This window comes from Betta splendens, chromosome 10 (genome assembly GCF_900634795.4).
Source record: "Betta splendens chromosome 10, fBetSpl5.4, whole genome shotgun sequence".
NCBI classification, from domain to species: Eukaryota; Metazoa; Chordata; class Actinopteri; order Anabantiformes; family Osphronemidae; genus Betta; species Betta splendens.
The window spans coordinates 9,628,047-9,651,970 of record NC_040890.2 but is presented as its reverse complement, the minus strand read 5'-3'; the positions used below and the strand labels follow the sequence as shown (position 1 = coordinate 9,651,970).

At 45.2% G+C, this 23,924-nt stretch overlaps 1 protein-coding gene and 1 long non-coding RNA gene across 7 annotated transcripts in view; one reads left to right on the top strand and one right to left on the bottom strand.

Annotated features, from left to right (window-relative positions):
* Positions 1 to 23,924, bottom strand: part of LOC114865097 (uncharacterized) — a 55,688-nt gene that overhangs the window by 5,689 nt on the left and 26,075 nt on the right. The gene's annotated exons all lie outside the window — the stretch shown is intronic.
* frmpd3 (FERM and PDZ domain containing 3) overlaps positions 1 to 23,924 on the top strand; it is a 54,170-nt gene that overhangs the window by 7,902 nt on the left and 22,344 nt on the right. For 4 of the 6 annotated variants that reach the window (XM_029166099.3, XM_029166103.3, XM_029166101.3 and 1 more), the window contains exon 2: positions 14,885 to 14,984. The exons of the other annotated variants lie outside the window; for them this stretch is intronic. The gene's annotated coding sequence lies outside the window, so the exon portion shown is untranslated. The remainder of the gene's footprint in view (positions 1 to 14,884; positions 14,985 to 23,924) is intronic. 6 annotated transcript variants of the gene reach the window in all.

The following is a 23,924-nucleotide window of genomic DNA, read 5'->3' as shown; positions in this document are numbered from 1 at the left end:
CAGTTCCCCTCAGGTTCCTACTCAAACACACCCTGACAGACTCCTATAAACCGATTAAGTGCAGCTCAGTTATTCGTTTGATCACAGTGTTTACTAGGTTGGAAAGCTGAGTGGGAAGCGCTGGAGAAATCAATATGAACCACAGCCAACACAACTGAGAAGAACAACCACATATTTGGGAGTAACACAACATCAATGCAGCACGTTCACCTGGCGGGAGAAACCTGAACATCCCTATTACAGACAGTGTAGTGAAGTCAAAAGGCCCATTATTGAATGAATGAACAACCAAGGCAGACACAAACTGCCTCAAGTACATTGTTTGTGTCTTTCTACTTTTATCAAGGACTAATGGATTATGTTAATCCGCCCGCAAAGATATTCTGGGTGACACGCCGTCCAAGCACCTGAATGCTAATCCAACTGCCTGATTTCGCCATCAAACATCTGAAGCAGCTTTCGTCCGCCCACGCCAACAAATCAGCGCCGAGGCAGCGTGTGCCGATAAGAATAGAACAGACGGCCATTAAAAGAAGCAGCAACTCCTCATAGGTCAGAACGAAAGCGGATGGAAGGATGAACGGCGAGTCGGAGGTAAAGATTATGGCAGGTAACAGTTGAATTGGTAAAGATTGATGCACTCATCCTCTAAGTATTAAACTCCTGCTTCCTCCGATCGGTTTCTAGTCTTTGGACTCTTTCTGTCTCAACACACTAACTTGAGCTCTTGTGGAGTCGGATGGCGACGGAGAGCTACAGTAGCATTCGCCTGCAGCGTCACATCAACCCCGCTAACATTAGCGTTCAATGAAGCGTGGATAAAAAGGTCTGTCACATTAGCAGGATACTTATCTTCCTCTCGCTCGTCTTCTCTCTCCGGGTTGTTTTCCTTGAAGAACACAAGCTCTCTGAGGAAAAGTGTACGTTTTGAGCAGTCACTGACATCTGCCACCGTAATAATACTAACTTTATTTACAGAGCACTTATCACACACTTGTACAAAGTGCTTTACACATGAACAAGCAGATATACAACACAGTGATAAAATAATAAGATAAATAAAAAGATAAAATAAACAATTTGAACTAAAAGATCTCACAAGGAGTCAGAAAAAGATAAAAATGTGTTTTAACATTGGAGTTAAAAGAAGACACTGACTCAAACAACTTCATATCCTCAGTCAGGACATTCCAGAGCTTTGGACTGAAACAATTCTGTCTCCTTTCAATATTAAACAATGAAACGGTACTGGATCTGGACAAGGAGCTCTGCTACAGTGAGTATGCAGGTGCCAGGCTGTAAAGCTTTGTAGGTGATTATTAAAATCTTAAAACCAACCCTAAACCTGACAGGGAGCCAGTGAAGAGAGGCAAGAACAGGTGTGATATGATCAAACCTTCCTGTTCTAGGCAGCAGTTCTGGCAGTTTGTAAATGTTTTAAATCTTCTTGGTTCAGACAGGAGAACAGGCTGTTTCAATAACCTAGATGGGATGAAATAAAGCATGGTTAATAGATTCAGTCTATTCATTTATGGCCTCTGTTATATTTATTTGTCCTCAGAAACATATTCCAAAACAGCATATTTGCCAAAAACATGAACTAAGATGAAGCCATGGTGGCCTCTAGACCATCCTTGGCCACTGCCTCAGGGGGTTCTCCCCTGCTATCAACACCTCTTATCCCACCCACAGCATTACTGTAGTAATTGGAGACTCAAAAATAGTAAAAAAAAGTATTTGCATTGGAAATGCCATTACGCACTGCAATCCTGGAGGCAACCGATATCATCAAGGAACTCCCGGGTCTTTGGTATTTTTTTTTAATGTCTATAAGAAAAATAATAGTAATAATCCAGCCATCTATTCTCCACTGCCCTGTAGTCCCTGTAGTGGGAATCTCCAAAGTGACACAAACAAGCTGAAAGCCGTAATTGTTTCAGTTCTGTGATTTACTACTTTTCACTTTTCTAAAATGTTGTTGTTTTTGCCTCAAGTCACGTTTAGTGAAACTGTATTAGAGATATGTTTTTGTCTTGTATGAAAAGGATGAAGAACAAAGAGCTGAGCCGCTCACCTTGTTTTGTTTCAACCTTATCCTACTGTTGCTGTGACAGCTGTGGACACACACACACACACACGCACACGCACACGCACGCACGCACACACACACACACACACACACACACACACACACACACACACACACACACACACACACACACTGACTCATTAAGGAATCAGGGTCATTCTCCTGCCACATCCTCTCCTTCTCGACATTAGCTCGGCTGGTTGTCTTTTAGGCTGAGACATAAAACCAGAATCGCCATTGATCTCTTCCAGAGGTTTTCACAGCCTCGCGCTGACGGTGACTCGCACGGCTGAGGGCCACTGCTGAGATGAGGCTCAATTAATGTTCTTCAGGTAATGTGGGTGGCGCCAGCAGCGCTGAAGCACACTCTCCGGAGAAGGATCGACCCATAATGAAGGGCACTCAGACCACCTGCCATGATTAAAAGTCTCCAAGTTCTCTGGGATTCATCACAGATGAGCTGAGACGTGCTGCGGCGAAGCCACAGGTTGTTAGATCCTGCCTCCTTCTGTATCAATACAATCAAAGCAAACACAACAAAGCACAGAAATGCAGCAAAGGACATGTTTGCTTATAATCCCAATGCTGATGATGACGTACGGTTCCCCAGAACACGTGGCAGTGATAAATTTGCTTTGCTTAGCCCATTTCCATTCACTAACTGTCTCCAAGGTGAAAAGTCTGGATTCAAACAAATCCTTTGCTAACGGCCTGTCATTCCTCATGGGAACACCGCAAACACTGACTCTGTAAATTATATCTCACGGTGCACGTCTCCCTGACAAATATGCTGACAACAGGCAGCAAAACAAATGCAGGACATGAATAATGCACGTGCTACCGAGAGGCAAGAGACAGAATGAGACAGTATGCAAAAGCCCGTCGGGGAGCGTCTGCCATTAAAATGAGTGAAACGTAATCAGGTTCGGAGTTTGCTGCAGCAGCGTGCGGAGGAAACGATGCATCTGATTGAAGCTGGAGCAGCTGGACTTTCACAGTCGATGATCTGCAGATGTTTGTCTCTTGTCACGATAGACTTTATTTTGAATCTTGCCAGTGACAAACAGCCCCCAGCCTGGTGGTAGATACAGCGTTACTTTTCTCCCACTCTGATGATTTATGGTTTTTAATGTTTACTTTAATATGATAAATGTGAAAAAAACAAAAACACTGGGCTTCAGTTCATTCTGGAGTAAACACACGGTTTCCTCATTTGAAGGATCAGATTCCGCGACAGTTTAGTAAACAACTAATGAATCTTAGGCCCAACTGTTAATTGCTGTAGATACTTCAGGGGTAAATAATTCCTGGAGCATTAGTGAAAGGTTCACGATAACGCTGGTAACCAGTGGGTCGGTGTTCGGGTCGTGTCCTCCAGGTTGGGTTTCGTCCACCACATAGCGCCATATGGGATCGGAGATCATTTCTAATGAACGCCTTTGATTCGCTGAAACCTCGGAGCTGTGGCAGCGACTCTGTGCGTGGCCTCCAGCCAGGCGTAGCGCCGACCGTCCATCTGCTGTTTTGATATCTGCAAAAGTTTCTTGAAACGGGCCGAAAATGAGAACGGGCCCGTGTCGTGTCTGTGTCCAGAAAGACGCAAGCTGACGATGCAGAGCAAACAGAACGGAGTCCCTCCCGCCATATTGGCGGCTTCTGCGTTAGCGAGTGTCGCTTAATGTTCCGTTTACAGTCGAAACACCCGCAATTTCTCATCATCGTCCTCATTCCTTTTCACAACGTGATCTCCCGGATGTGAAACCAGGCCAGTGGATGAAGATTTTCCACAGACGCCGATGGCTTCATTTATCATCTGCGGGAGCGGAACATGTGGCCGGCCAGTTTTCCGCCCGCCGTCTCGCTGGGCAGAGGTGCTGCTCTCAGCTAAAGGCTGCAATCGCTCTCACACCTGGCCGCCGATGACGGCCTCCCTCTCCGGCTCATCAGTCTGGCAGACAGTAAACCAGCCCAGGCCCCGGCAGGAGCCCCGCAGCCGAGCGCCACTTCACAGCTAATACTTTGCTTCAGGCTCGCGCCTCCGTCGGAGTCAACACAAGCACCTGTACGCGGATGAAGACGGCCGGGTGGCGTCTCCAAATATCCGTTGTTTTCTTTTTTCTCCCCGGCGCTTTGTAAAAAGTCCAAAACGTCATTTTGATCATTTATGATGCGGGGAGCAGATAACGAGCTTATCTGCCACCCGGAGGAAACGCTTTCAGCTCCCCTTAAAAGGCGCCGCCAGGACTTTGAACGCGGATTCTCTGGAAATCCTCCGTCTGAGCACCGGGGAGGATGCGACACACATTCCTTGTGTTTCTGCCGGCGCTGGATCCGGGTGTGTATTTGTTATCAGCGCGCCATGAGCATCCATGTTAAGTGGATTGTTCTGGGAGTTGGAGGCAAGAACCTGGTTTGACAAAGGCTTATGGCTTCAGACAGACAGATGTTCCTCTTCAGATAGCGATCTCAGCATCCACCACGGCTGTGGGAACAAAGCCGTCTCCTGTGATTACGTTCCTTCTGCAGCCTGAACCTGGGGAATTCTTTGTGCTGGGTGCAGTCGGGGCCCAGCTGATTGGAGTCACGCGGAGTTAAATGATTAATGCATCTGTCGCAGTTCCTTTTTTTTTAGATTTGCCACAGTCAATGTTTGAAGTTAATAAAAGAAAAAAATGCGATCTCACCAACTTGTTTGCGTTGTTTTTCGCCGCGTGTTTCAAAGCTCCGCGAGATAAAAGCGCGCGCGTCGGGGCTGTGGCAGCTGGCGGAGGCTGTTTGTGAGACGGGCGAACTTCAGAGTGAGGTTCAATCCCCACCCTCCTACTCAAGCATCCAGAGCAGCTGGAGGAGGAGGAACGGAGCAGGTCATTACCGAAGGCCGGGTCCAGGATGGGACCAGGAGCCCGGGTGCAGGCGTCCTGAAGTCCAGACGCCGCAGCCGTCACCGGAACCGAGCGTGTATAAATAGACACAGACGGACGAAGGCGAGCGGCGTCCATCATTCACTGACTGACAGCTTCACGGCTTCTGAGTGAGACCTTCTTTTTCTGATGCCGTGAGGTGGAAAGGTGAGGGCTTTAACACTTCTTCCGGCTCCGGCTGACAAACCAGCTGTCACATGATGATGCATGGAGGAGGCATCATCTAACTGCGTGAGGTGCGGCCTCAGAGGAGGCCGCGAGGCTGAACCCAGGTGTTTAACAACACACACACACACGTGTTTTAGTGCTAATAATTTATCCTGATGGGCTTTTGTTTCACTGTGTTGATCATCTCTGTCTAATTTTAAAGCACAGTTCTACTGGGACACTGAAACGTGTGTTTTTTATTTGAAGTGCTGCTCCTACAGATTAAATAGGGATCCATGGTCTGACCCATTATTCAGGTATTACCACCGCATTACCAGCCTTTAACTGTTGTCATGGTGCCATAACTGCACCCCAGGAAGGAAAACAAGCCCTGCCAGGAGATCCCGAGGGAATTAATAATGATATGAGCACAGACAAGGTCAAGGTCAAGGTGGGAAACGTGATGACAAATGTTTTCACTGTTTGAGATTTCAACATGAGATACAGTAGGTGAGCACAGTGATGAGGCCTAATCTATATCCCCCTTACCCCCCCCCCCCCCCCAACTAAAGGAATGCATGCAAAGACACTTCACGGTGTCTATATTTTACGCAGCGAGGTCATGTTTTACAGTAAAGTCGAAGCCCATACCAGAAAACGTCCATAGATTTGACAGATTTGCAGTCACCACCGGGAGTGTGCTGAGGAAAAGGGCACCGCTGACGTATTGATGCAGAGAGGGGACATGACCTGTTCTGCTGCCACTAATCAATGTTCACCTCGACCTTCAACAATTCAAGCGGAGCACAGTCCCACATGTGCCGATGTGATCTGTTTTTTACGCTCTGTGTGTGTGTGTGTGTGTGTGTGTGTGTGTGTGTGTGTGTGTGTGTGTGTGTGTGTGTGTGTGTGTGTGTGTGTGTGTGTGTGTGTGTGTGTGTGTGTGTGTGTGTGTACGCAGTGGTACATGACATTTGCGACTGTTGTGTTCAAACAAGTCTTTTTTTACGGGACACATATTTGCTCTCGTTGCAGTCGTTGCTGCAAACACTGTGTCACTGTACATCACCTGACGAGTGGCCCTGAAACACAAACAGACTAATTACAGCATCTGTTGCACTGGCCGAGTTTTAACCACCAAAGGATGAGAAGTCGTCATGCCGCTTTAAAGACGAGCTCCTCTCTGCACTAATGGCTGGAGAGCAGCACTCTTTGATTCATTGAGTTCTCTAAGTGCATCAGCACATGGAGATTTCTTCAGAGGCATCTACAAACAGGAACTCTCTGTACCTCTGGTTTTACTTTCTAACCATCCACTGGACTTTTTATTTAATTTGCTTGTTGGTTGGGACTTAAAGCTGAGACAACAGCTGTTTTTTTCACCATCAGTTTAAACTGTAAAGATGTACATTTTTCACGGCAACTGAATAGAAAAGAAACTGTCTTCCAACGCTTGTAAGGAAGAAAGAAAATGAGTACTACAGTAATATTCTAAATTTTTTAAAACTAAAATCCTTTCTTACCAATTCAATAAAAAATAATGTGCTTCACACACAACTGGACTCTATTCTCCTTTTACATCATTCTGAACTTTGTCAAAAGCAAGGTTTTTAACAATTCTCTGTTCTTAATTCAGAAAAGCTAAATACTGAAACGACATAACTACATAAAATGCATGTTAATGCACTCAGTGTTTGAAAAAGGTCCCCAGACTTTGATTCTCTGACCCTCTCTGTGTAATAGCTTTCTGTGGATGACGAGTAGACTACATGGCTCTGAGCTCTTCACTGGGCCAAACCTGTTATGATGCAAGGCTTTTACCATTCTCCATTGAGACTTGACTTTTAAAGAGTTCAATGCGGTGGCCTTTGAAGCATAAAGTATTAAGTTCTAGTTTATGTTACAAAGTTATAATTGGCTACTCACACGCTATGTCGGTGGACTCACATTCTCCGTGTGCCTTGGGCCACGGAGACGTTTCTACAATTCAAGAGCATCAAATACTGTAGAAATGTATGAGCTTGCATTCAGGTGAAGTAGATGGCGAGACTGTCGGGGCTGAATATGGACACACTTCACACTCCCACCACCACAAACGTGTGAGCTGGATGCACTCTCTGCTGAACTTCAAGGATTAGTTAGCGTTTATAACATCTGCAGTTGACATGTGTAAAGGTAAAATGTTGACGTTTGAATGAACAAAATCAGATGTTCAACAGCTGGACAGTTGAGACCTGTACTGATACGCGGCTTTGCACATGCTGTACTCTCATCTCTCCATCAGTCAAACTGAACCAAACCATGGCGCCACGGAAAAATAATCAAATGAGTAAGTAAGTGTATTTTGAAAAACAGGCAAAGGCTAAAGCGATTATTTGCAATCAAAAGCGCTTTTTTGATCACTTCACATTATAATTGCAAATCGCCGGCAGCCGGATGTGTCTGTCTCCCTATACCACGGCGCTTTGTTGTACGCCACGGAAAAAGTACATGAATAATAGTCATTTTCTCAGCAGCGAGTCTCTAAGTGGCGGTGGTGCGGGGGAGTATTTTGGGCCCTGTTTGACATTATAAGAGAAAAGGGGGAGAGTGCAGCGAGAGACGTGATTAGTCACAGGTGTTCGCGGCCGCTGACGTCAACTCCTTGTGCCGGTCGCAGGGTCGGCTCGCGCTGAGGGACGGATTCCAGAGCTGAGGCGAGTGGGCTGTGAGAGACACCGCGAGCTCCGCACTTAGGTAACAGCGGGTTGAGGTAAGAGGAGCCAAATCATGCACAGTTATGTGTAGATGAAGGATTTCGTACAGATTCTGGGTGTTTGCGCTTGTAGTTGACAATCACACAGAGGATTACTGCCTGGTTTCCCTCTATATTTAACCACCTGAGTGTTTTCCCCGTGTGTAGCAGCAGAGCGGATGAATGTAACGGAGCCCTGCCAGCTGGACAGAAAGGCCAAAGGCAGCCTCGGGCCTCTCCGTTCTCTGAAAAATCAATACACAATAACCTGCAACAGTTGATGGGATCGTGATTGATGACGCGCTATTTAAAAAAAATTGATGATGCCGCGGCTTTTTTAATTGTGCCAAACAATTAGCAGACCCGGCGGACGCCATATGTCATGCGGGACGTTAGGGCTGGGATGGAAAGGAATGCTGGGAAATGACAGCGGGCTTTGGCAACTATGTGCCTTGATGAATGGTAAAGGACCAAGCGCTTGGCTTTATAAAACGAATGTGTGGGTTATTGTGTACATCACCGAGATTTAAAGGCAATTTGTTCTACTACTACACAAATATACCACTGAATCTCAGAACTGCCATTTTCTGGTGATTAATTTTCTTTACATAACACTGATGACGTCATCGGTTTTTGTTTTATCATTTGCTGACTCCAGATGATTTACTACAGCTGTATTTAAGGGCTGAGCAAAAATAATAGGTGCCTTTTAAATGTTTTGGAGATGCATTAAGGCTATAAGTTATATGTGTGTGTCTGTGTGTATATGAAAGAGAGTTTTCTAGTGTAAAATGGAGAGTGTGCCCCTGCACATCAGACAGGCCTCCTCTTCGCCTGCTTTTAAATCGATTTTTAAACCTATTTGTTTTCAGTGGCATTTGACACAGCTTGAGTTTTGACATTGTTTTATGTGTCTGTTGCACTGTACTGTGTAGCATTTTGTTCAACCTAATAGTTTTAAAGGGCTGAACAAATAACGTTCACTGTTACTGTATACTGCACTATTATACTTGCAAATTCAGCCAATTATGAAGTTTAATACTGATAGTTAATACGTTTTCATAATTTAATTTTGACAATATCTACAATATGCAAAAGGCAAATATGAAGGTTATTTTCCATGTTGTGTTTAGAAGCAAAATAACATTGTCCAAACTGTGAATCCTAATGTCTCCAGAGAACAGAATACATAATTAATCTATCTGACTCTTACACGGGGTTCAAAAATGTAACAAGTGGATGTTGGCTGATTTTTGAGGGCAAAGAGCTGCACTGATGAGACAGAACAACAAGCAGAATTCTAACTTGATTGTTCAGTCGAAGTTCCGAAATTATGCATATTCAATTCTCCGTGAAACTGCAAAACGAAAGCTCGCTCACAAAAGGATGAATGCGTAATGTGGTAATGGCGTTACAGGTGCACTGCTGGCTGAGCTGAAATGATCTTGGTAATTTGGATAATTCCAAACACAAGTAAGTATCAGATGTCTCTCGACTGCAGCCAATTTGACCTTATCTCTGAGCTGTTCAAGGAATGAGAAATTGGTAATCGTCCAGCAGCTCATCAGCACCAGCACACTCTCTCACTAGATCATTATTCATAATGCTACATTAATTAGTAGCCCACCTTCTTATTCACTGTTCTCCTTTAGGCCCTCTTGTCCTACGTTTTCATACGATAATCATGTACGATAACCTGCCCTAATATCAAAAAAGGACAGCCTGTTCTTGGTAAAATAGAATTGTTGACTGTGAGTTGACTGTGGGCATCATCATGTGATTTGTCCTGGTCTAGGAAAAAAAAACATCTTTCCAGCTGAGGGACTGTTTGACATTACCTTCCCACCAGTAAACCGGATTTAAAACCAGGGGAGAAGGTGTCACCTAAAGAGTTTTTGGCATTGGCGCTGGAGTAACATACGTGCTGCAGCTACGTGAGTGGGAGGAGAAGTGATTCCAAGGAGAGTGTGTGGTTCTTGCCTCGTCTGCTTTGTGTACTGCAGCTCAAATACTCCATTACTACTAATAGTAGTACTATAGTAGTCAGGTTTCCAAGCTTAATGGCCTTCTGAATATCTATAGTACTAAACTGCCCTAACAACCTACATCTGAACTGGTTTAACATTCACATTATGTGGTCCAGCAGCCAGTCACATGCCTCCCACTGTTCTCCGGCTTGTTTCTGATTTGCCTCTTCATTAAAATGAAGCTGTCTGCTGCTGGAAATGAGGTGTGGAGTTGTGAGAGGTGGGAGTCACCACTGTGTGTAAGTGAATATATTAGTGCAGTAAATACAGTAAATACAATCAGCCTAAAATACTCAGAAGATGTTGAGCATTATCATAACTGTGGTGCCTTTTTAGCTCACATAATATTAACATATGTCAGTGATTCTAGTTGTCTAGTTGTTTTCCTGATACTTGCTTTATACTCTGATGTCAAACATTACACAGCAGAGTTTTAACCATATTAGAAGCCTCCAACTGTGGCGTCATCATAAACGCTGCATACTGTTCAAACCAATCTGTTCAGTACAGTATGAGGGTACAGGGACTGTACACACAAATGTCTGCAGGCAGCCACACATACACTACATGTCCACTGGAAATGACTGGTCCACTGAGATATTACCAAGTCTGGACACTTCAGCAGGTTTATTTTGGGTATCTAAGTTCAAACAGCTTCTTCACGTGAATCTAGCGTTTCCATCATCCGCATCCTGGAGCTATTTTAGATAAAGCCGAAGCACCTGCTGTTACAGAGAGAGCCTTTGAAAGGTATTAGGATGCATATTGACAATACAGGACCCTGGGCAATTACAGGCCTTATCTTCATGCCTGACAAACAGGCCGCTTCATTACGGGCTTTTAGCTGACACCTTCCTGCAGCCTTACCCATTGAATCATCGCTGCTAATGCAGCAAATGAAATGGCTAAGAGGTTTGTTGAATATATCTGGATTGTTTAACCATAATTTTCTACCTTAATGGTCCTTTTAAAGCTTCCATTAGTGAGCAGATGCATTGAATGACAACTGAAGGAAGCATATGTAGGGATGCAGGGAAGGAGGAATAGCTAGTGGTAGTAACTTCTGAAGGTAAGACGAAGGCAGAGCAGCTTGGAACCCTTTCTTTTAACTATATGACAATTAGCTGAAATGAAGTGAGAGCATAAAAGGCATTGTATGAACTGCAGGTTTTGATGGTGTGTAATGAGGATAGTGAGGCCGTGCCTTTAGCATCATTCCTAGGTACGCATGCTTTACTTCACTGTATTTGCATTGGCCTTGGTGGACTCATTACTGTGACATGAACGCTTTTTTGGAGTATCTGCGTCAGGCTGTTGCTGTCCATGGTGCTGAAACCTCTTTAAGATTCACTTTGCTGAAATGGTGAATGTGAGATTTCTGATTAAAATCTCAGGCTCTCCACTGACACTGGTGTGGATGTGATGAAGTCCATTTCTCCACAGTGACATTATAGTTTCACTCTTATATGTGCCTCAGCTGCCTCAGCCTCGCCTGTGCCCGCATGACACCTGAGGCCATCTGACTGCTCATTCATCCGGGCGATTTTTCCTTAGGTTCCAGTTTTTGTCTGTAAATGGCGGTTCGGCCCCGTGGGTTAATGAACTGTAATTACCGATGATTGCCTGTTCCCTCGCTGACCTAGTTGGAGTGTGTTTCTGAAGTTACGAACGGCATCAGGTGCATGTGCTATCATTTAAATTCTGAAAGAGCCCAGAATCCATGTGTTTGCACTGGCTGCAAAAACAACCTCAGAGGAGAGGTGAGAAGGACCAGGAGGCATTTACTCAGGGCAAATACGAAGCTCTGCAGCGTGTCCACAGAGGAGGGAGGAGCGGACACAATGAATGCACAGAATAATAGCACTGATGATGAATGGGTCCCATTAAGCTTTTAATATTCATGCCCAGAGCTTGAGGTGAGTGTGTGTTTGCATGTCAGCCGGTCGTCAAGCGTCCAGGTTTCAATCTGGTCGGGTGCCAGTTGTCGGTCAGTGCTGCATCGGTTAATGTCAAGCGGTGTGAAAATCTATAACAGGCCATTAGATTTGGTTTCCTGCACTAAGCAAACCATCCCAGCCAACGTCTCAGTTTAGCTGCCACAGCTTTACTCACAGCTATAACCGGTTTGATATGTCTCACAGGACGTGTGAAGGAAAACAAAGCAGGAGGGAAATGTTTCCTTTGCTTTACTCTCTGTACAAAACCGGTTACTGTACAGTCCCTGCAGACTTTAAGAAGTGTTCTTATAGATGCTTTTACTACCCGCCCCAGTATCAGCATCTGGGCATAGAGGCACAACGTCTCTCACAGGCCGGTCAGTCAGATCTTAGGGAAGAAACAACAGCTCAGACGAGTTCCTTTAGTCTCAAGGCCAGAGGAGATGGTCCATAAAAAGAATTACATTTTTGTAGATTGAAAGTGACAGCATATAAAAAATTCTCCAAAACATTACTCATCCTTCAACGGAACCTGAAGTCCCTTGACTTATGCAAATGTCTACTGAGAAGAAGACCAAAAACAACTCATCCATGCAGAGATGGTAATGTAATAAAACACCAGCGGCACTGGAGCTTTTACACAAGATGCAAAAACACTGAGATTTGTACCTAAATCAACAAATGTCGGTGTGAGACAGAATGCGACGCTCCTCTGTCAGGTTCACAAATGTTCCCGTTTACCCTCACTGCTGTCGCAGCAGCTGGGCCACAGTAGGCAACTGTTTTCAGTCCCCAACCTACGAAAATGCACGGAACAGAAAGCAGTAGCTGCGCCAAGCTCGCCGCAAGGCGAACGGTCAGTAGCTAAAGAGCCAGACGTTACAGCGAGAGCTGGCAGGGACCAGAGGGAGCTTCATCTGGGACGCCACCACAAACACGATCCATAACAAGAGGATGTGCACAGCAACAACTGTTCGCTAAAAGGTCAAGTCGATATTACGCTAAGTGATGAGATGCTCGTGCCGTCAACTTTAGGCAGTTCCACCCAAATCACTTTAACCTTAAAACCTTCCTCAATAACCGCATCATGTAATAAACGTATATTTATTCCTATTTATAGCATATGTCTCACATCAACATACAGTCTGTGAGTCCACAACCATCTAAACCAGAACACACTGACCAGAACAAACGACTCCTGCTCTGCGAGATAATGAAATGTTTGCTCTTACTATTGCAGGAACCACCATTGGGCCTTGTTGGTGCTAATTAATATCCTCCTACTCTCGAGTCAGATCTGATCCGTATCGCGGGTTCTTTATTCAACGGGTCGAGGAGAAATCCTCCCGGGTCAGTTGTAAGAAGCGGTGGGAGTACGTTCGAGCTCTCCAGGTCCCTGCGAGTCTCAGCGAGTCTCAGCGAGTCTCAGCGAGTCGCCCCGAGCCTCCCGCGATCAAAGCTGCAGACAGCCCGTCTTTGAAACGTATCATTTGTGCAATTATGAAATGAATGTCAGTGTTCTTGAGCCCATTAAAACTGTGCTCGACAGCAGCGGAGTATTTTGGTCTGTCTTTGATAAAATATTAAATTAGAGCATGTTTCAGTGATTGGAGTGTCATTAGTTCAATGTGTTATTATGAGGCCTATATTTTGAGTTCGGATTGAGTTTACTTGCCTGCATAAACATGACATAACTATTCATTAGAGCACTGTCGGAAAATAGATGTACAGGTATTCCTCAATTAGACCAACCTTTAATAATACGAGGCAGAACAGTTTAGTCAAAATGCACACATGCATTAAAATACCTGAAACTAGCAGGAACATCTGTCAGCAATTAGTCTCTGCTGCGTCTTGCTCATTAGCTCCGGCGGTAAAGGGGCATGATGTTGTCGTCACTATGGAGACCAGCTTCCACCAATGGCATTGATAAAGAACCTTTTCAGCCTCTGAGGACGCTGACACTGGCCGAGTGCAGAGAGGAGGCTGCAGGTTCTTCCACCAACGTGCCTGTAGCTATGGAGCAAGTTTGTCCTTGTGCCAACACGGTGGGTTAATGGTTTAACCTCAAGGTTGTGTTACCTTTAAATATGCAACCCACCCAAATCAGTCATATACTGTAATAGTGATTGATTTGTTTCTGCCATTTGCAATATTTAAAACTATTCTACAAAACATCCAGGGAACACACATATACCCATTACAATTAACGCCACAACTCGCGGGAATCAATAATGTTCTAGGCTGAAATAAAAGGGAGAAATGAAGGTCAGCAGCCACAGAGAATGTGTCTGTGAGCTCATGAGTGGCAGAGAGTTATTATTAAAGACCAACAGCCTGGTAGAAATTCTGCGTTTAGCCTTGAAAGTGAGGAACAGACAGCCCCGTGTTTTGTCAAACACCATTTTCTGTACAGTTTTAATTAAATATAAACTGCAGCTCTGGGTTCTCAGGTAATTAGCAGGCAAATTAATAGAGTGCGAAACAACGTGATATTGAAGAAGCCACAGAAGGACCAGAAGCAGCGGCCCGTTAACAAGAATTCCAGCAAAACAGCTGAGCGGCTGCGCCGCGTGCGAGGTTTGTAATATCACAAGACCCGCTCCCATTCCCGGACTATTTCCGCCTTGTCGCTGCCGTCGGACGGTAATGAATTAACTCGTGTTCGCGTGTGCGGCGCACGGACGAAATGAGCGCTGAGGCGGCCGAACACGCCAGATGCCGCGCGCGCTCGCTCGTCTCGCCGGTAACTGTCAATTCTCCCCCCATTTCGCTGCACGGATGCGCGGCGCGAGACGACAGAACGGTGCTCCTGACTCACACTCACACACACTCAACCGCGTTCCATCCCCACGCACGCGTCCCAACAGAGGTCCATAAACTCTAAACTAGTGGACGAGGTGCTGTTTCCACCCGGCTCGTGGACAGTGCGTTTCAGACCCTGCCTGTTTTCTGTGTTACTCGTTGTCCTATTGACGCACGCGGGACTAAACGCTCGTTGTTTGCTGTTGCTCTGTGTCTCCCCACAGGTACGCGCGCGCGCCGTCGACGCGCTCCAGTGTGTGTGCGTGAGCGCTCCCTCCCCGCAAAACAGCCGCCCTCTCGCCTCCCTGTCAGCTTTCACAGATTGTAAGTACACCTTCCATTCTCTCCCGCCTTTCATGAGCCAGAGCTGTACACGATTGCCGACGAATCCCCGTGTTAATATCACGCTGCGATATCAACACGCTGATGTACAAAAGCTAAGCTCCTTTCAAAGCTAAACACGCGATTAGACCGAACATGGAGCTCGAACCCCTTCGCTTTTAGTTTGATCTCACAAAGGCACATAAAGCCTCATCATACAAGGATTAAATTCTAAATCCATTATCAATGTGAGCCATAGGCTACAGCTGTGGAGCCACATTCTGCTTAAACGCTGACTGATCATTCTGCTTTAATAAGCTATTTAAAAGGAGTCACGCCTAATTATTCCCAGTTCTTTACCCTCTAACCTTCTCAGCCACTCTGCCTTAAGAGAAACTTCACTTAGATCAGTTTAGAGGTTACAGGCGCTGGCATTGTCATGATATTGTGAGGACACACACACACACACACACCTCCTTGTGTATGTGTGTGCGCGTCTTCTGCAGCTTTTCGCTCACATCTGCAGTTCTGCATTAATCTCATGCCAGTGAGCTCAAAGCGGTGGCTCCTCTATTATGGCCAGGTACATCAGCCAGTGTGTGTGTGTGTGTGTGTGTGTGTGTGTGTGTGTGTGTGTGTGTGTGTGTGTGTGCATGTGTGTGAGGGAGTTAATAATGCTGCAGAGTAAATGACTGCAGTCAATAGAGCAATCACATTTGCTGCAGTCACTGTGGGGAAAGGTATGGCATATACTATTATGACTCAATATTTCCTGTTTGAAATAAAATAATAAAATATGACAACGTGACTCAAGTTAAACGAAAACATCTATTGTATTTTTAACACGGTGTAAGAAACTGGGCGCATTAAAGAGAACATTGTTAATTAGTGTCTGAAACAACACGTTCACAAACATCAAATAGATGCTGTTTATCCCCACAGCGTTTCCACATGATAATCAACCTCCTCTGTGATGAGTCCCTGACACATATTTTACCAACACAATAATATGGGTCAGTGTGCGAGAAAACCGCTTTAAGGAGACGCGCCCTCCTCTGCGTCTCGCAGACCCGCTGACGGTGTTCACTGTAGCGTGGAGAGATAATGTTTACAACGTCTTTGGGAACTAATACGACGAGGACTCGTGAAGGAACAGAACAAGTGCGTTCTCGGTGAAACCCGAATGGATTTGACTGTAAGAAAAACAGAATGCATGAATGTGGTGGCCCATTTTCATTTCACTTCTCTTTTTGCTACAGTACTATAACGTAGGGTTATCATTAGGTTTGCTTATGGATATTATTATGCCTAAAGTACAGGACAGTCACCGTATTCTATATTTATTATTATAGTATTCATTAAAGTGGAAAGAACAAATCCATTACATAGGGTTTGGGAGCTTTCAGTCTGGATCAGAGCAGCGGTCTAATAAACCCAAAAGTCATGAGCAGAGTCAGAAGCTTACGATCGACTGAGAAGTAAATACATTACACTTTCTTCGGGTTCACTTCACGGCCGCTCTTCAAGTGGGGCCGCAAGCATCCTTCGCCGCTGAGGTCTATACGGAGCGGAGATGGCCACAGAGGGGACAATGTGCCGGGATAGACAGCGTACAGTAGATGCAGCTATACAGTAACCTGCCAGAGGGGATGTAAACAGCTACCCAGCCATATGGGGGGGGGGGGGGGTCTCAGGAACAGAGCTTGTTTTGCTCCTGTGTTTCTATGTGTGTGGTACGGTATAGTAGCTGGAAGCCCCCGTTAACCCCATCGTTAACGATTTATGGACACACGCTGAGGAAAAGGTGAAGCAGAGCAGGTAGCGATCAGAGCTGAGGCGTCGATAAGCCGCTGTTACGTCATCAGCGAGGCTTCCCAGACACGAAGCAGCGCACACATGTAGCTGAGCCGCCATTGATTGTATTCCTAACCTCACACTTTCTGCGTCCCGCCTCCTCCTAGATGGTTGGAAGGCTTACACTGACCCTGAGGTAAATACGGGATTTGGCTGCAAAAATCCCTCCAAGATTTAGCAACATGAGAAATTAGCCCATAATAAGGAGAGCATAGAGATAATGAAGCCTTTGAACTTCCCTGAGGCAGCGTGGAGACCCGCCCCCAGGCTGAGTTAAGACCGCGGGGTTCCGGTCCCTGTTACTCTCCTGCTATGTTATTGATCTTGACCCGATTCAATGGCCGCATTGATCAAATGATCAAATAACGCGACCTGCTGTCGGACGCTGCGCTGTGGAGATCTGTCAGTCCAGTGTTCAGAAGCCGTTTAAGGTATTTCCCCGTTGCACTGACTCCAGATGCCCCGCTGAAAGTCGGCGCAGGCATCAGTCAGATGAAGCCATCAGGAGACCGGGCTGGATTCCCATTTAGCAGCTTCTTGTATTCCTCTTATCTGGACATCATGACCTATGTCTCGCTTTAACCCTGCCCCCTCTGTGCCTCCCCTGCACTCAATATTTACGCTCTCCCCCTTCACTTTCCACAGTTTTCCCTTCTAGTTGCAGCGGAATGTTTTTGGGAGGATGAGTTTACAGCAGTCATCAAAGACGGTGTGTTTTCTTATCTCTTGAAGGGCTCCGACTTCCAGCAACTCACATGTCTTTCTTGTTCTGCTCAGATTGTGTGATGCCAGCTTCTTTTGGGGGGCTAACACCGCTGAGCCTTTGCCAACGAGCTGAAATCAAGAGCAGCCATAAATATTGAGGCAGAGAGACACAAAGTGCAAAATCGCAATCGACCGCTCGCAGGTCGAGCGAATCCAGAAAAGGTGGAACTCTGAAAGTCATTTCCTGGTTCCAAAGAGAACCTGAAGATCAGACGGGACAGGATGCGCTCATGGGAATGACGCTACATGTGTACATCCACTGTGTATGCGACCATTTCCACACTCATCAACACGGTTCTCCTGTCACAACACTGTCTGGCAGTGAGTGTCTCTGTCACACTGGGTAACACAGCGCTCTAATTAATCACAGAGAGGAACCTCTAATGAAGTCATTAAGTATTCTGAGAGTTCCATCTTGACATCCACTTTTCCAGCTAAAGAAACGACGGTACAGAAACTGCGGAAGACTGGAAGGCACGGTGGTAATGGATTAGTTTGATTAATGCAAAGTATTAGAGCATTTCTGTTTATGCAAGTTCTCTCCTTTGGCTCTCACTTTTAATTTTGTCATCACCTCTTAAAGATTACTCAAGACATTTCCTTATAACCTATTATTTTAATGGGCCCAGGAGCTGGAGCCCCATCTACCCCAGGGAAAGCTGCACCCTAATCATAGTTCAATAAGCAATCAGAGCCGTGCTTCATGTTGAAGAAGTAGAAGACCACCTCTTTTAACACACTTGTTGGTCCACAGACGTAATTTAATGAATTACAGTTACTGTTGCTCCATAAATCCCTAATACTGGCATGCAGAGCGCTTTGTTATATTCAAGAACTCTGGGAATTTGTAAGATCACAACACAGCCACTCACATTTCTACACAGTAAAGCACTACAGTGGCCGGGGGATCAATAATTCCCGTGGCCTTCAGGCCTGTCACAGGCTATATCCGGCATCATTCTACAGTATTAACCACTTCTGAGAGCAGCAGCCTGACAGCAGGGAGGCACGCACACACAAACACAAACAAACGCATTGATATGCATGCACACGCCCAAACATCCGCATACGCTGGATACGGAGAGCGGCGCGAGCACACAAACAAGATGCGAATCCCTGGCAGATGGTTTGTATCGGGACACAAAGAGGCTAAAGATTAGGGGAGAGCCGCACGGACGCCGACGGGCCACAACACAAACACACCCGGGTGCAGCATTTCTGCAAAAGTAATGTTTTGTGAATGATGCTATGTGACAGGCACTTTGGAAAGGCGAGGGAGGAAGCAGCAGCTCTCCACTCGTGCCACATATTAGACACGCCAGCAGACGCCAGCGTCTCCCTCTGGATTTATTTTGTCCCCATGCTTTTGATGTGATATTTGATGTAATTACTCATTTAGTGCTAGAGCCTGAAAGTGTTACCTCGCGCTAAAAGTGATTTGTGCAACTTTGAACTAATCCCAAATGACTAAATTAAACAGAAGGATCATTTTGCAGATACTGATATTCGATTCGTAAGCTGAGCAGCATAATTGACTGTTTTGCTTTGGTTTCTCGCAAAAAATGAAACTAGAGCGGGAGAGAGCAAGATGAAATCAGTACGAGCGTGAAGCCGATGTCCATGTAGATAGTCCCAGCCGGCACAGTGCATCCTCTTACTCATAATCTCTCCTTTCTCAGCCCTTAGGCTGACTGGTACAGCTTCTACACTGTGGAGAGGATGCTTTGCTTCTTGCTACACAGGTTGCTATGGTGATCACTGACCTGAGGAATATGTAAATAACAACCTGCTGGGCCCACAGGTGCTTCGGAAACATTGTGAGACACATTTTATGAAGCTATAAGACATCAGCAGACTGTCAATGTTTACCGTAAAGCTCCTAATACTGTGCGCGTGACCTCCAACTGGTAGAGTTAAAAATGTGCAAATGTGTACAGTATGTGCAGCTTCTAGAGGGCGAATACTACAGTATTGATAGTGCAGTCTGCTGATGGTGAGCTCTGGTAGTGTGTGAGTATCATTGGTCAGAGGTGAAGACTATTTATAGACAAAACACACATTTATAGCAGCTGTTGAACTCTCTTCACCTATAATGATCGATGTTTAGGACACTATATAGAAAATGCTTGTGAATATTTAAACAGTACTAAGGCTCTGAGTTAAATCTATGCAGTGATGTACTGTTTCCTTAACGCATTTGCACACGCTAATCTCCATGTATGGCACAGAAACACATTTTGCACTTGCATACAACTCCATGCTTAAATGTGTGCTTGTGCCTGGGATTCATTACTCTGTTGGTGTGTGTACGTCGCACACAGACTCACAGACACCAGGCTTTCTGGAGCATGAAATAAGCTTTCCTAGGGAACAGTGAAGAGAGTGGCTGATGTCTCCTGCTATTTCTTAATTAAATACGTGCAAGCTCTCATCTTCAAATCGTAAATGTCACCTCAGAGCTTCTGGCTGCCGTTCCAGCTCTTCCTCTCGGTTATGGCTCTTAAGTAAAATGCTGATGCGCAGGCTGAGTGATGCAGCACTCGGCCATTCCTTATTAAGATGCAGGCGAGCGCAGGGCTCTGTACTTAACGGAGGCGGATCATTCATTATTTTGTAATACCGAAGAAAAACCGGAGCTCCTAATGCCGGGGCAAAAACAAAAATAAGTGCCAGAACAGGACATTTCATCAACAGTTGAGTTCCTAAAACAGGTAAACAGATTGTGAATCCCCCTCCCCTCCGTCCCCCCCTGCGGCTGCTGTATCACACCCAACAATGTGTGATGGCTGCCTGTGTGCACGTGTGCGTGATGTGCAGGAGGCAGCTGGGAGATAAGACGCATATCGACGCTCAGCACCTGCCTTCCAGCCTCCTGAAAGGCTGACTGCGCCGGGCGATCGCACGCCCAGTCCCTCTCATTGTGGTGCCCCCCCCCAAACTGTAAAGAGGTAATAAAGTGCAGCGCAGAGACAGACTCTGAGGCTGGAGACGGCGCGTCAGCCTCGTGGAAGATGAGCCACATCACGCACGTTGAAACGGACTTCTCATTATTTGTTGTCTTCACGTCAACGGGATCAATCCTCTGGAAAGATGAGGAGCTGCAGCTTTGAAGATAAAGCGGCCCCTCGCCTCAGAAACAAGCCATTTAGCCTGAGCCTCGGCGAATCTGTCGCTGCGCAACAAAGCGCTGCGGCACTTCTGCTGACAGCTCGGCTTCTTTCAGCCGAGGTTCACGCCTTTCGGCTGCTTTTACCTGCCTCGTAGTGTCCCTGCCCGCTCTGCTCACGTCTACTCAATGAGTAAATGCCACTGTTTTAGTCTGCATTGTCTATGCTTCATATAGCAGCTTCTTATTAAGCTGAATGGTTCCTGTTTCCTTCCTTCCTAGCTCTGCTCTGTTTTTGTCTGCAGCTCATGGCAACAGAAAAAAGCATATAAATGTCATTCATTAGGAACAGGAGCACAAAGCACTCATATAAATTCACTGTACTTGTATTTTCTGTGAACTTTACAGAAGCACATTTTGTAAAATTCCAACAGGGTAAAGACTGTTGATTTGAATATGTGTGCTCTCACATGCACAGTAGCAGTGATAAGTGTGGGTCTACAAACACTACCAAGCAGTCTTTTTTATTTTATCCCTCATTTCCACACTCGGCATCACTCTAACCTCTCTGTGCTCCTGTCACAACAGCGCCACATTGCAATCCAGTTTGCTTTCACAAACTTCGCACACACGGCTGAGCACAGGCTCTCGCTCTCTCTCCGAACTGAAGAGGCGAGAGGAGGAGTCGGGCTGTGACGATTGGCTGAGACGGGGACAGGGCCCCGAGAAGCCAAGGAATCGAAACTTCAGGCTCCAGTTCAGCAGCGGCACAAACAAGTGGACTTTAACAATAAGCAGCATTTTCTATCATCCTGCAACATCCTTCACATAAATTAAAGAAAAACAGGTATATATTGATGTGATAAGGGCAAAGAAGAAGATTAGACGAAGAGCTTTATAATACCCTCATCCACTATATCTCCTTCATTCTCAACTAATGTTCTCTAGTGAAAAGCAGCCGCAGTCCACCACTCTTTATGCAAACGAGACACTTTTCCCAATTGATCCCTTGAAATATTCCTGCAAAAGGTTCGATACGACAGACCACCCAGAGCATTACTTGCAATCTTGTTGATTATCTCCACATTCGCATCGATTATCATGTGGTTCCCTCTCCCCTCATACTCAGTTATTACCCGGTGGCTGCTGATAGAGAGCTGCGTTATTGATTGCAGCACATTAACAGGGATGAAAGTGCAGGTTGCAGCCTGATTTATCACATCTCTAAGCTCAGCCATCACCCAGTGGGCTCCCAGTAGCTGCATCTGGAATAAACACCCTTCCACGTTTTACATCTCACCATCTGTAAAATTAATTTAGATTGCTTATTAGATCCAAAAACAAAGGCTGACTGGGTGCTGTCACAAAATAAAAAAGGAACGTAGGAGAAATTAGTGTTGATTTAGTGTTGAGTTTCGTAAAAGAAACTTTTCACTGCAAAACCGTAAAAGTAGGAAAGCAATTTATGTTGTTCTTTAGCTTGACTTAAACATGGTCATAATTTGACTTTCATGTTCTATTCTATGCAGAAAGCCATTAAGAAAGTCATAAAGCATCCATATTTACTTACAGTATTGTAAGACTTCAAATGTCGATCACCAACTGAATTACACATGACAATGACAACTGCAACAGGATCTGCACGCAGTCAGCGATTCTGCTCCGGTCCTTTTAGATCCGTGCACCACGGCAGGCTACATATTCTCCTCTCCGCTCCTTTGCCCAGGGTCCATTAAATGGATTAAAGCAGTTAGAGCAGCCAAGCATATATTCATTTCCTCCACACTGAGGGTGAGAGCGGCAGACAGCGTATTATGGAGTGTCACAAAATCCCGGCTCCATCTCTCTAAATCAACGGCGGCAGATTAAAATCTTTTGAGTAGATACAATCGTCATCATTAAACGGCATTATCTGTTTAATGTTCTGTGCTGTGTTTGTATGCTTGTCCCCAGACGTTAGCAGGTGATATTGTACCATGCAAATATGAGAGGAAAGACACAAGCATAAACTTGTTAAAATGAAAATATAGGGGGAACTGTATTGGAAAAAGGGGATCCGAAGATTTCGTCAGAGGGATATTTGTGTTTGTCCTGTGTGCTGAATTACAGATTCAGGCTGGAGGTCTGTGACAGAGCATGTCTGTTTCATGAAGGTAACAGCTGAATAAGCTCCAGAGCAACAGAATAACACTCCAGAATGGTAAACACAAGACTTGTGTATGTTATGTTTTATCTTGACATAAGAGAAGTATTTTCTCTGGTAAAGCTGAGTATTGTTACTTGATTTCATGTATGATCCTTGTTTTGTCTAATAATAATACAATGCAGGGACAGCAGATGTGCTGTGACCTCTTCTGTCTAGAAATATAAGAGAGTGGCCTCCAAGTGCATTGTTTAACCCAATCAATCAGTTTCTCGTTACATCAATATACAACTCATTTGACTGGAGAGGTTTCTGTCCTAACCCAAGTCTGACCCCGGACGTCAACCCATTAGAGAGACTGTAAATAAGCCAGTCACAAAGACTGGCTCAAAGTTCCTCCTGGATGTTGTGCAGGTGGAATGCTTGAAGTCATGCTTTACACATAGTTTTATAAATAGAATATATGAGATAGATAATGTATTATATATATTATAAATTATATATAAATACTGTGATTATTGCAAATGTTTAAAAATTAAATCCTGTGTTTTGTTACTAAAGGCAAATTATCAGTGCAGATCAGTAAAAGTGGGAATAGATAGAAGTTTACCTGCAAACCTCTAGAGACCAGTTCATTCTATTAAGCATCATAGAGCTTGTTTCATAGTGTAATAATCTAATATATGATCTTGATGTGATGATATCACTTCACATACCATATACTGTATAAACACCTCAGTTCTGTTCTCCGGTGCAGCATCCAGAAAAACAAATATGTAAAAAATGTTGGCATCAAAACTACAAATGACAGAAGAAACGAGTTGCTTCGCTACAACAAGTGTGACGACCTCAAACAGAAACAAACGCTGCACAGCAACGGACAGGAACTCGGGAAAGTGGAGCCGAGCTGGAGCCAAGCAGGAAGGCAGCAGGAGCAAAGCAGCTCAGCAGGCCAGATAATTACACACCCTGATAGAAAAGCCACTTGGTATTCTCTGCACACCCACTAAGACATACCAGCACTAGATAAGTCAGGAGAGGGAGCGGGGAGGAAGACGGGGAGGGAGGAAGCTCC